Source organism: Rhincodon typus, chromosome 34 (assembly GCF_021869965.1).
Source record: "Rhincodon typus isolate 14 chromosome 34, sRhiTyp1.1, whole genome shotgun sequence".
Lineage (NCBI taxonomy): Eukaryota > Metazoa > Chordata > Chondrichthyes > Orectolobiformes > Rhincodontidae > Rhincodon > Rhincodon typus.
Window position 1 is genome coordinate 12375845 of NC_063365.1, and position 7076 is coordinate 12382920.

Below are 7076 nucleotides of genomic sequence, written 5' to 3' on the forward strand. Positions count from 1 at the left end.
ACATGGAATAAATTATGTTGAGCCATTTCCAGATTTTGTGTGCTCTTATATTTCGGAGAACTTCTGTTAACTTCATGTTTTGATTCTTATTGATAGATATTATCAGTTGTGAGGAAACTGGTACTCAAGTGCCTAAAATGATTAGTATAAGTTTAATCATGTTGGTTGTTAATGAACTCCCTGTTTTTCAGAATTTCACTTCATGGAAGACATCTCATTGGGTGAAGACCTTCACATAGTAGAGATATCATGCACTAATAATCCAGGCTAATGTCTGGCTTCAAATTGCATCAGAACATAGAACAGTACAGCATGGGAACAGGCCCTTCGGCCCACGATGTTTTGCCGAACATGACGTCAAATTAAACTAATCCCTTCTGCCTGCCCTTGGTCCATATCCTTCCATCCTTGCATATTCATGATTAATTCAATTACCAAAAGGTGGAATATAAAGCTAGCCTCAGTAAAACAGTGACTGTGACAGCTATTATTGTTGTCATTAAAAACCCATCTGGTTCTTTAATATTCTTTAGGGAAGAAAGACCATATCCTGTCTAGCCTACATGTGCCTCCAGACTCGCAGCAATTTGGTTGACCTTTAAGTAGCCTCTAAAATGGCCCTGCAAGTCACTATGCCCAAAGGCAATTGGAGATGAGCAATGAATGCTGACCTTGACAGAGCACATCCCTCGACAGAATAAATAGTGCACCTCATGGAAGACATCTCAAAACATTTTACTTGATGATAAACTTGGGTATTAAGTAGAAGTGAAAGAGGGAAAGGAGAAATAGCTTTGGGAATAACCAAATCAAGTGTTTTTATGAGACTTTAAAAGCAGGGAGTGGCTGAAAAGGTTACAAGATTTTTGGAAAATGGGCAAAGTACTGAGAGCAGTGAATGATGATATTGAAATTGAAATTGGAGTGGTGGATGTGGAGTAAAGTTGTATCTCAGAAGGGAAGAATGTAATAGCAATATCTAATTGGAGGAGCTGAGATTGGATAAGGGGATTTTAAAGCAAGATCAAGAATCTTGAAACCAATTCTCCAATGGCATATTAAAACAGCAGAGCTTAACAAAATACATGACACTGGAAGCCCACGAAAGAAGTGGACTGAAGATTCTGAATGACTGGTCATTATAGAAAGTGGAAAGTATTATAGAGGCGCGAGAACAATGAAAAAGCAGTAGGGTAGGTTAAAAGCAAACAGCAATGGAAGATTGCTGGTGGTGATCTTGTTATTTTAAACCCCATTTATGAAACAAAAAGTGCCATTTTTTTCTTACTTAAGTTGTATTAATGCTAAAGTGGTCCTTGCAATTAAAAGGTCGAGGAAGCTTGAAACCAAACTGGGATCTATGATCACAAGCATAAAAGACTTTGCTTCTTTGACCAGTACAGTCTCTTAGTTATGGATAGGATGGACAGTAGGGACAAGTGGGTATATAACTCCAGAATAATCATTAAACTTTAATTGAAATAGGCAGCAGATAACTCGCTCCCAAGTGAGCATCTGAACACTTCAATTATCATCTGCATATCTTAGCTAACCCAGGGGGCTCTTGTAATACAATAGTAGTGACTCTTTCTCTGGGCCTGAGGGTACGAAGTTAAGACCTATTTGCTCTAGAGGTGTTTACTGACATCTGAACAGGTCAATTGAAATTATCTACCTTGGGTAACAGTACAGTTATTGAATGCCTAACTCTTTAAGAGAATTCCTGGCTGTACAATGGCTTCACTTCCAACAATTTCTCCTCTCTTTAGGAATCAGTGACACCCCTGTTCCTGTTCAAATGGCACGTTTGTATTTGTTTTATGGGGAGGAAAAGCTTTCATTTTGTTAATTAGCATTGCTAAAAGAACAAAGATTAATCTCAAAATTAACATCCAATTACCTAATTATGCCTAACCATCAGCTCCATAATATATTTATGGCTATGCATGAACTCAGCAGAATGCTGCCTTTTTCCTGGTAGCCAATGATGTAAAATAAGCCCCTTTCCATTGCAACCCAATATTATTTCCTATTTATGTGGGACATGCTTTTAACTTAATTTGCAAATGAATCATAATTGAATGTTTGTATTGTGTTTTTACCATTGAGAATTAATTTTGTAACAGTTTAAAAGTCCTAGTGAAATTTATCTGTGAAACAAAGTATCATTTACCTTTGTGAATTTCTGGTGTATGTTGCTTCAGTGCTGTTGAATGCTTCTTCAGCAACGTTATTTTTAGGTATTTGTATAATCCAGAGAAGTAACTAGTAACATGCACTTAGGTTGGATAAATAACAGATGCAAAAACCTAAGTATGTATTTGGCATTATTCATAAGAGATGAGTCTATTATTCAACAGTTTATTTAGAACCAAATAAAACAAAGACAAAGCAAAAGGTTATGGATGCTGGAGGTCTGAAAGAGAAATAGAAATTGCTGGAGAAACTTCGTAGGTCTGTTAGTATCTCAGGAGAGAAAGCAGAGTTAATGTTTCAGATCCAGTGACCCTTCTTCAGAAGAGTTAATGTTTCGGGTTCGGGTGATCCTTCTTTGGAACTGCAGTTCTCCACAGGTGCTGCAAGACCTGTTGAGTTTGTACAGCAGCTTCTGTTTTACCTAGAACCAAGTGTATCCTAACCTACAGAACTCATCCACTGTTGTGTTTTTCAACTGAGTTAATGGCATCTATATGGGCTACCAAAGCAAATTATGAACTTATTGGGTTTAACTCCATGGATTTGAGCAGCTCTACTTATTTTTATGTTCTCTTAGATCTCCAGAAACACAACTAAGTCAATCTAGTCTGTCTGTAGAAGATAATGAACTGTATCTATCCCATGTATTGTACCGATGAAAAAAGAATTCTGAAGGAAGTTTTCACACAAGGCTTCAATCAATATTTTACCACGAGCAAGAGGAATTGAGGGTATATCTCTTTCAGATGAATTAGTTGCACAAAGGGCATGTACAGGGTCACCAAGTGATGTGGTTTATTAAAAACAAATTGCTGTTCCTTTTTGAGATTGTAAAACATTTGAATTAAACTGCACGTTCCTTTAGTTTGCATATAAAAAATTGTAACTAATTTTTGAAACATTTGTGTCATATGATTAATCAAAAGGAACTTTTAATTATGTTCAATCATCATATTAAAGCATTAGCGCACACTGGCATTGCCTTTCACAGCCAGCACACTTTTTCCAGATGCATGGTAAGTGTAGAGTCAGATTACTAAAAGCTAATCTCATCAGGAGCACAGTTTGTCACAATGGCCATTTCCTTGACATTTTTCCCATAATTTGTTTTCTTTTAATGCTTATTAGGCCTTTCTATCCAACATTTGAGGTTTTACAAAAGAGGATTTAATCCAGGAAGATAAAGGTTTTTATATGTGCACATAAACATGATCATGCACTTGCTCAACCAAGAAATGTTAATATCTCCAAATAAGTATTTTACCCCATCATCATGAATAATTTGTTTTACCCCGCTCTAGGTCCTGTGACAGTGGTTCCCACCACGTGTACATACACACACAACCACTGCTAGGTGGAGGCAGACTTACCTCCCATTAATGGGAATATGCCCAAGCAACATAATTATATCAGAGGTGACAGAACTCCACCCCTTTATGAGATATGCTCCAAATAAGATGTATCAGAAAGCTTAAACTGCTGTCTCTATAATGTGCTAAACAGCTCATGGCACTTTGTTGAAGATGAATCACTAATAGTTAACCACAGGTTGTATGTAGGCAGTATGCTGGTTTAACACGTTGGCTTAGTATGGTGGTAGCATAGAATTTCTCCCATGCTGTTATCTCAGCCTGCTTATTGGTCGTAATGAGACTTTGGCCAGTCACACAGTCATGATAGCAGAAACATGGCCGTAGACATTCTGTGAGGCAGATGGGAGGTAGTAACGCTCTCAGTTTAGAGGAACAACTTCAAGTAATCTGTTGGAGGTGCCACTCGCTTACAGACCAACCAATCATAGGTATTATCTTCCTGTTGACTGATTTGTAAATGCTGTCCTGGCCAGTCTCCCTGCATGAACTTAAGCTCCCCTAAAACTCTGTGCCCACTGTTCTACTTGCTGACCAATGTTGGCTCACGATCCAGAAACTAATCTTCTTGTTTTCAAATCTCTCCACATGCTTACTCTGTCCTCGCTCAACTACTTCCTCCAGTTCTCTGAGATTTCTGTGCTTCTCCAATTCTTGCTTAGTGTCGTTAATCACTTTACTAGAGAGCTAGCAATTTACTTTTAAACCCTTGTAAGATAATATTAGAGCTTTACAATAATTAGGAGGGCAGTAGTGTTCAGGAGAGGAATACACCGACTTACAAAGCAAAAGGATATGGCAGCATTGGAGGGTAATTGATACTCAGAGTGGACCAGGAAGGGAGACGGTGTACATGCATTTTTTTTTTTTGTAAAAGCAAATAACACTGAAGGAGGGAAAATGGTAAAAAGGTGAAATTAATGGCTCTTTAATTAAATGAGTGTAGAATTGGAAACAAACTAAATGAATTCATGGTACAAATAGAGGTTAATGTGTATGACCTGATAGCCATTGAAGCAGCACAGTTACAAGCATATGAAGGTGGGAACTAAATATTCGGGGGTATATGACTTTGAAGGAAAAGGGTGATGGAGTGGCTTTGTTAGCACAAGATGGAATAACTCAAAGCGAGAAAGACCTTGGATTAAATGATGTAGAAACCATGTGAGTAGCGGTAAGAAAGAACAAGGGGTAGAATATGCTAGTGATAATAGTTTACAGACTTCCTATGGTATTTGCTGTGTAAGACAGAGCATAAATTAGGAGATAATGAAGACATTTTTTAAAAAACCAGTAACTCAATCCTGGCTTGAAGATAATGGCAGATGTTTAAGAAAATTGTTAATGACTCTCAGCAAAAGTATATCGCAGTGAGGAAGAAGGATTGTAGGAAGGGGATAAACCAACCATGATTAACCAAGGACGTTAAGGATAATATCCTTATGAATTGAAAACCATACCAGCTGGCAAAGATTATTGATAAATCCAAAGATAAGGAAAATTTTAAAAGCCAACAAAAGATGACCAAAAATTTAATAAAGAGGGAGAAAATAAACCATGAGGGCAATCTAGCAAGTAATATGAAAATGCACATTTTAGAACTTCTTCAAATATATAAAAAGGAAGAGAAAGACCAAAGTGAACATAAGCCCCTTGGAGAATGAGGCAAGTTGTGTGTTAATAGGGAACCAGGAAATGGCAGGGAAAGTTGAATAAATTGTTTCAGTCTTCACCAATAGCATTCCAAAAACATTACATAATCAAGGGGCTAAACATGGAAGGGGAAATAAGCACAATAACTATCCCTGGAGAAAACGTACTAGGGAAATTAATAGAGCTGAAGACCAGCAGATCCCCTGGACCTGATGGTGCACATCAAGGATTTTAAACTAAATAATTACAGAGAAAGTAGATGCCTTGGTAGTAATCTTCCAAGAATCCTGCAAAGTCCCAGAAGATTAGAAAACTGCCAATGTAATGCCTTTATTTACAAAGGGAAGGAGATAAAAAGTGGGTAAGTATAGGTCAGTTATCTTAATATCAGTCACTGGGAAATGTTGCGATTCTATTTTAAAGGATGTAATAGCAGAGCATTTAGAAATATGTAATATTAAGCAGAGTCAACATGACTTGAAATCATGCCTGACACATATATAAGAGTTCTTTGAGGAAATAACAGGCAGGATAGATAAAGGGGACCTATAAATGTAATATAATTGAATTTCCAACAGGCATTTGATAAGATATTGCATGTCATGCTACTTAATAAGACAAGAGGATTGGCTAACTAATAGAAGACAAAGAGTTGGGATAAAGCGGGAATTTTCAGAATGGCAGCCTGCAGCTAACGGAGTGTCACAGGAATCATTGCTTCGGCCACATCATTTACAACATATATTCATGATTTGGATAACTGGAGTGAGTGTGTCATTCATAAACTTGCCATAGTACGGAAGTAGGTGGAAGGCAAGTAGCAAGGATGTCACACACAGTCTACAGAGGAATATAGACAGGTTAAGTGAGTGAGTAAAAATATAACAGATGGAATAATGTGGAAAAGTGTAAGCTTGGGCTCTTTTGTCAGAAAGAATTGAAGTGTAGGATAATATTTAAATGGAGAAAGCTGCAGCACAGAGTGATTTGGGAGATACTTTGCATAAATCACTAAAAGTTAGCATACAAGTTTAGTGAGTAATAAGGCATACAAATAAATGTCAGCCTTTATTTCAAAGGAAATGGAGTATAAAATAGGGGGAGGTCTTTCTAAAACTGTACAATGCAGTAGTCAGACCACATTTGGAATATTGTGAACAGTTTTGGTCCCTTTATCTAAGCAAAGATATACTGACAATGGAGGTAGCCCAAAGAGTGTTCAGAATGTTGATCCCAGGAATGGAGTCATTTTCCTGTGAGGTGATGTTGAGTTGGTTGGGTCTGTACTCTTTGGAGTTTAGAAGAATGAGCAGTGATCTTAATGAAACATATAAAATTTTTAAGGGGTTCAACAGGATAGATACAGAGAGTGTGGGACAATCTAGGACCACAGGGCATAATCTCAAAGTAAGGGGTCACCCATTTAACATAGAGATGAGAAGGAACACTTTTTTTCTCAGAAATTAATGAATCTGGATTTTTTTTTTACAGCAGGGGCTGTCAAAGCTGGCTTGTTAAGTATCTTCACTGCTGAGATAGACAGGTTGCTAATCAGTAAGAGAATCAAGCATTATGGGGATAAAGCAAGAAAGTGGACTTTAGATGTATCAGATCAGGGTCGATCTCATTGAATTGTGGAGCAGACACGATGGGCTAAATGGTCTAGGCTCACTTCTGCTCCCACACTTTGTGGTCTAAGTAAGAACTTCCACATCCAGATCACATCATTTTTTTTTTGTTGAGGTTTCCATAAAATTCATTCATTTTATAAAATTGCATAAATCTATGGGATAATGGGATGTCATATCGGAAAGTATTGTGGTTAATTTATTAAAACTTTCTTTGCATATCAGAAAA

General features: G+C 37.3%; 1 protein-coding gene across 4 annotated transcripts in view; it reads right to left on the minus strand.

Moving 5' to 3' along the window:
* The window catches only part of LOC109936756 (adenosine kinase), a 503574-nt gene that overhangs the window by 224461 nt on the left and 272037 nt on the right, over positions 1–7076 (minus strand). The gene's annotated exons all lie outside the window — the stretch shown is intronic.